Here is a 7,191-nt window from a genome sequence, read left to right on the forward strand (position 1 = left end):
TAAAATGAAATGATATCACAAAGAGCTCACCTGAAGTCCCCTGGAGTGGAGGGGATGTCTGTTAATGGCTGAAGAAACATCACAACATACGAGGAGAGGGAAAGACGAACTCCAGCAAGAGACTATAGACCTACTAAAATGAAATGACATCACTAAGAGCTCACCTGAGTTCCACTGTAGGGGAGGGGATGTCTGTTAATGGCTGAAGGGATATCACAACACACTAGGAGAGGGAAAGACCTACTAAAATGAAATGACATCACAAAAGGCTCACCTGAGTTCCACTGGAGGTGAGGGGATGTCTGTTAATGCGTGAAGGGATATCACAACACACTAGGAGAGGGAAAGACGAACTCCAGTAGAGACTATAGACCTACTAAAATGAAATGACATCACAAAAGGCTCACCTGAGTTCCACTGGAGGTGAGGGGATGTCTGTTAATGCGTGAAGGGATATCACAACACACTAGGAGAGGGAAAGACGAACTCCAGCTAGAGACTATAGACCTACTAAAATGAAAAAAGATCACAAAGAGCTCACTTCAGTTCCCCTCAAGGAGACTGTGGGAATATCACAACATACTAGAAGTCAGAGGGGAAGTCCACCTCCCACCAGAAACTGGAAATTTACTGAAATGACATCTCAAAAGACTCACCTGAGTTCCACTGGAGGTGAGGGGATGTCTGTTAATGCGTGAAGGGATATCACAACACACTAGGAGAGGGAAAGACGAACTCCAGTAGAGACTATAGACCTACTAAAATGAAATTACATCACAAAGAGCTCACCGGAGTTCAACTGGAAGTGAGGGGATGTCTGTTACTCCCTGAAGGGATATCACAACACACTAAGAGAGAGGAAGACGAACTCCAGCTAGAGACTATAGACCTATTAAAATAAAATGACATCACAAAGAGCTCACCTGAGTTCAGCTCAAGGAGACTGAGGGAATATCACAACATACTAAGAGTCAGAGGGGAAGGCCACCTCCCGCCAGAAACTGGAAATTTATTGAAATGACATCACAAAAGTCTCACCTGAGTTCCACTGGAGGGGAGGGGATGTCTGTTACTGGCTGAAGGGATATCACAACACACTAGGAGAGGGAAAGACGAACTCCAGTAGAGATTATGCACCTACTAAAATGAAATGACATCACCAAGAGCTCACCTGAGTTCCACTGGAGGGGAGGGGATGTCTGTTACTGGCTGAAGGGATATCACAACACACTAGGAGAGCGAAAGAAACTCCAGTAGAGACTATAGACCTACTAAAATGAAATGACATCACAAAGAGCTCACCTGAGTTCCACTGGAGGGGAGGGGATGTCTGTTAATGGCTGAAGGCACATCACAACATACTAGGAGACGGAAAGACGAACTCCAGCTAGAGACTATAGACCTACTAAGATGAAACGACATCACTAAGAGCTCACCTGAGTTCCACTGGAGGGGAGGGGATGTCTGTTATTGGCTGAAGGGATATCACAACACACTAGGAGAGGGAAAGACGAACTCCAGTAGAGACTATAGACCTACTAAAATGAAATGACATCACAAAGAGCTCACCTGAGTTCCACTGGAGGGGAGGGGATGTCTGTTACTGGCTGAAGGGTTATCACAACACACTAGGAGAGGGAAAGACGAACTCCAGTAGAGACTATAGACCTAGTAAAATGAAAAATGCTCACAAAGAGCTCACCTGAGTTCCCCTCGAGGAGACTGAGGGAATATCACAACATAATAGGGATCATAGGGGAAGCCCACCTCCCGCCAGAAACTGGAAATTTACTGAAATGACATCACAAAAGGCTCACCTAAGTTCCACTGGAGGTGAGGAGATGTCTGATGCTGGCTGAAGGGATATCACAACACACTAGGAGAGGGAAAGACGAACTCCAGTAGAGACTGTAGACCTACTAAAATGAAAAATGCTCACAAAGAGCTCACCTGAGTTCCCCTCGAGGAGACTGAGGGAATATCACAACATAATAGGGATCAGAGGGGAAGCCCACCTCCCGCCAGAAACTGGAAATTTACTGAAATGACATCACAAAAGGCTCACCTAAGTTCCACTGGAGGTGAGGGGATGTCTGATGCTGGCTGAAGGGATATCACAACACACTAGGAGAGGGAAGGACGAACTCCAGTAGAGACTATAGACCTACTAAAATGAAATGACATCTCAAAGAGCTCACCTGAGTTCAGCTCAAGGAGACTGAGGGAATATCACAACATACTAAGAGTCAGAGGGGAAGGCCACCTCCCGCCAGAAACTGGAAATTTATTGAAATGACATCACAAAAGTCTCACCTGAGTTCCACTGGAGGGGAGGGGATGTCTGTTACTGGCTGAAGGGATATCACAACACACTAGGAGAGGGAAAGACGAACTCCAGTAGAGACTATGCACCTACTAAAATGAAATGACATCACCAAGAGCTCACCTGAGTTCCACTGGAGGGGAGGGGATGTCTGTTACTGGCTGAAGGGATATCACAACACACTAGGAGAGGGAAAGACGAACTCCAGCAATAGACTATAGACCTACTAAAATGAAATGACATCACAAAGAGCTCACCTGAGTTCCACTGGAGGGGAGGGGATGTCTGTTACTGGCTGAAGGGATATCACAACACACTAGGAGAGGGAAAGACGAACTCCAGTAGAAACTATAGACCTACTAAAATGAAAAATGCTCACAAAGAGCTCACCTGAGTTCCCCTCGAGGAGACTGAGGGAATATCACAACATAATAGGGATCAGAGGGGAAGCCCACCTCCCGCCAGAAACTGGAAATTTACTGAAATGACATCACAAAAGGCTCACCTAAGTTCCACTGGAGGTGAGGGGATGTCTGATGCTGGCTGAAGGGATATCACAACACACTAGGAGAGGGAAAGACGAACTCCAGCTAGAGACTATAGACCTACTAAAATGAAATGACATCTCAAAGAGCTCACCTGAGTTCCCCTCAAGGAGACTGAGGGAATATCACAACATACTAAGAGTCAGAGGGGAAGGCCACCTCCCGCCAGAAACTGGAAATTTATTGAAATGACATCACAAAAGTCTCACCTGAGTTCCACTGGAGGTGAGGGGATGTCTGTTACTGGCTGAAGGGATATCACAACACACTAGGAGAGGGAAAGACGAACTCCAGCTAGAAACTATAGACCTACTCAAATGAAAAGAGCTCACAAAGAGCTCACTTGAGTTTCACTGGAGATGAGGGGATGTCTGTTACTGGCTGAGGGGATATCACAACACACTAGGAGAGGGAAAGACGAACTCCAGCAATAGACTATAGACCTATTAAAATGAAATGACATCACAAAGAGTTCACCTGAGTTCCACTGGACGGGAAGGGATGTCTCTTACTGGCTGAAGGGATATCACAACACACTAGCAGAGGGAAAGACGAACTCCAGTAGAGACTATAGACCTACTACAATGAAATGACATCACAAAGAGCTCACCTGAGTTCCACTGGAGGGGAGGGGATGTCTGTTACTGGCTGAAGGGATATCACAACACACTAGCAGAGGGAAAGACGAACTCCAGCTAGTGACTATAGACCTACTAAAATGAAATGACATCACAAAGAGCTCACCTGAGTTCCACTGGAGGGGAGGGGATGTCTGTTACTGGCTGAGGGGATATCAGAACACACTAGGTGAGAGAGGGGACGATGAACTCCAGCTAGAAGCTATAAACCTACTGAAATGACATTACAAAGATCTCACCTGATCTCACCTGATCACCGCCGCCCCACCTCTCCATGCCACGCGCTGGCCACCTCGGGCGTTGGTGATTGCCGAGGCCGCCAAACTGAGCCGAAGTGCACAACCATAATGGTGACCCTGTAGCGCTGGGGTGGCCAAGCTGCAACTCTCTAGATGCCCACAGACTACAATTCTGGAGAGCCGCAGTTTAGCCACACCTGCTGCAGGAAAAGAGACCTTCAGAGGTGGCTTGACATTGCCGGCCTCGGTGTCATGACCCTGGCATTCCTTGGAGGTCTCCCATCCAGGACCGACCTTGCTCAGCTGCTGAGATCTGTTGAGATCAGGCCAACCTGGACTATCAAGATCAGGGAGAACTCTGAGTACTCGGCAAAATTTACCCTTGGAGTGAAAATATCTAGGGCAGGGCTGCAAAGAGCTATGATGCTGAAATCCAGTGCTGCATACAAATAGAAGGTTTTGCCACCTCTGCTAAATTATGTGTGTGAGGAAAAGAAGAACACAGTAAACCCCCCCCCCCCTATATTAAAGGAGTGAGGGGGATTTCTTGGCCTGACACACTGAATTGGATCCAGCAAAAATTTCCACTGACTGAAGGGGGCAGGGGAGCTGGATTATCCCCTGCTCTTCTCCCCTCCCATGGCAGACCTCTGATTCCCCCCAATTTCAGGGCATATTTGAGGGCTGCACTAGGAGGAGGGGGAAGGCCGGAAAATCCCTTCCGTCAATCAGTGGGGATTTTATGAAGGGAGCTGTATGTTGGCATGCTTACCACAACTGCACTTCCCTGGAGAAGGTTTTTTCACAGGAGCGTACAATATTTTCCAAGGAAGCGCAGGCACAGTAAATATACAAATCCTGATGAAGACTTTGTTTTAAAGTTGAAATAGACTTTACTGGAGGTCACTACTGGGGGCCATTCCGCACCAGGATCTATGTGGCAAATTGGTTGCGGGACAAAAAAACGCCATTTTAAATAGTGGAATTCGTCATTATGCATACCTGGCTTTGTAGTGGAATCCAGCGATATTGCCAAGCTCGTCCTGCCCCAGGCCGTCAAGCAGCCAATGGGCGGCCGTTATCATGCTCCCCAAAAGCCCCTTTCCCTTTAAGGAATTAAAAAAAACACACACACACATGTTGCAACGAATCTGCGTTGATTTGTTGCAATGGAGAGACCCATCCAGCTAGCAGGTGGTGTTTGAGCTGCCGTTTCATCGTAGCCACGCTCCCCCCCCCCCCTGAGTGAAAAAAAAATAAACCCCCCCCCCCCCAGCACGGGCGCGATTTTCAGCCGAAAATACAGTAAAAAATAAAGGGAAAATAAACCAGCAAACGGGGTGTGTTGTTTTGTGCTTGGTGACTTAAAACAGCTCTGCAGCCAGGGAAGCCTTGCTGGGTAAACGAAGGCTTTTTCACAACACAACTTTTTTGCTAGTGTTGCTGATTGGTTGCAAGAGTGTAGCGCTTTCCGGAGGGTGAATCCACTTTTTGGAATTTCCCTGAAAGCGGTACAACGAAGCGCTTTTTGCGGATAGGTTTCAGGAGTGTTGCAGATTGTCAACGACGTTGTGCATAATGGCAAAACTGTAGCGATTTCAATTTGTAACCATTGTGCTATTTTGGACGAGTGCGGAATGGCCCTGGGCTTTTCCACACCTGTTAAAAATAGCATCATACCCGCTGGATGGAAGCTGAATATTCCAGCCCCTCCATAAGACGTCGCCCACATCCAGCGTCTGGCCAGCTGACCGCTTGCTGACCACAAGCTGACCGCAAGCTGGCCAGCTGACCGCTTCCTCCATTTTAAAGCACTTCTTCAGGAATCGCATAAAGTGGATTCGCCACCCTAAGAAGCGCGATTCACCAGCGGACAACCAGCAGGAAACCAGCAGAAGGAAAGTATGGAGGCTCAAACATGCAACAGGCAGCTGCATCGTCCTGCCCTCGCACCCGCCTCCCTCTCCGTTACTCCCAGGAACCGGAATTTCTTTTCTTTTTAAAAATGACCAAGTGCCTGGAACAACGAATAGGTGAACACACGTGTAGGCAATGCCAGAAATAAAAGAATATTTTATTCAGTGTTGTGACACAACGCGTGCCTCTTTACTGCCTGGCCATTTTCATTTGTTCCCTCAGCCTTCCGGGGGTGGCTGGCGAGTTCTTGGGATTTCAACCGCTCTCCAGGCACCAGATGAATTCACCCGCTGAAAATGGCTGCTCTGGTAGGTGGACCCCTCTGAAGACCCCCCCCCCCCCAAATCCCACCTTCCTCAGGTTCCACCCCTAAAATGTCCAAGGATTTCCCAACCCAGAGTGGCCAGTCCCATGTCCCAGTGGTGGAAGAAGCTTGGGAAAGGAGGCGGCCTAGCCTTGTGTAGACAACCTAAGCAATGCTGGACATTTGCAGCCAGAGGCTGGGCCAGTGGCTTCCTTTCCAGTCACCCTCACTTCTGTGGCTGCTTCTCGGATCTTTCTACTTATTCTCCCTTCCCATTCCTCTGGACCACCCAGAAATCTATGGGGCAGGGGTCCCCAATCTTTTTGAGCCTGCAGACTCCTTTGAGTGCCATCTTGGTAGTGACTAAGAGTGGAGGTCTCTAATCTGGTGAGCCAGGTTTTATCCCACATACTCCAGCTTGGTGACCTCGGGCTAGTCACAGTCCTAATAGAGCTGTTCTCACAGAGCTCTCTCAGCCTATCTCACATGGTGTCTGCTGTGCGGAGAGGAAGGGACAATGTTTGTAAGCCATTGGTAGTGAAAAGTAGTGTATAAAAAGCAGTGTATAAAAACCAACTCTTCTTTTAAATTCTACCATAAAATGGCTAATGCAGGAGGTGGTATCAGCCATAAAATGGCTGACAGAGCTTGCATTCAGTCATGCTGCAGAGATCCTTGCACTACAGTGGCAGTTTCTGCCAACGCAGCATTTTTAAAAATCTGCAGAGCCAATCAGAAACCCAGCTGGGCAAGAATCCCACCTGAGTCCACCAACTTTCTAAAAACACCACGCTGGCAGGAGCTCATGGTAAATGTAGTCCACAGACATCTGGGGAGCTGCAACTTGGCTGCCCCTAGTCTACATGAAGAATAAAGTGACCCTGCATCAGAAATAGCCACAACTCAGAAACCCTTTAAGATTTAGGTCCTGCCCTGGATGGCCCAGGCTAGCTGGGCCTCCACAGACTGCGGGAGCTAACCTGGGCTGGCTCTGGGTAGCTCTTGGATGGGAGGCCACTAAAGAAGGCCAGGGTGGCTACAGAGGCTACACAGAGGCAGGCATGGGTTGATCTCCCCTTGAAAACCCCGTGGCGACCCCTTAAGGGGGCTGTAGCTTGAGAACATTTTCCAGCACCACAGAGATCTCTGTAAGGCTCTCCAGTGTGCATAATGGCCCAGGCGTATCTTGCATACAAAACCTTTCCAGGATATTCCATGTGATTAA

This window comes from Paroedura picta, chromosome 8 (assembly GCF_049243985.1).
Source record: "Paroedura picta isolate Pp20150507F chromosome 8, Ppicta_v3.0, whole genome shotgun sequence".
NCBI classification, from domain to species: Eukaryota; Metazoa; Chordata; class Lepidosauria; order Squamata; family Gekkonidae; genus Paroedura; species Paroedura picta.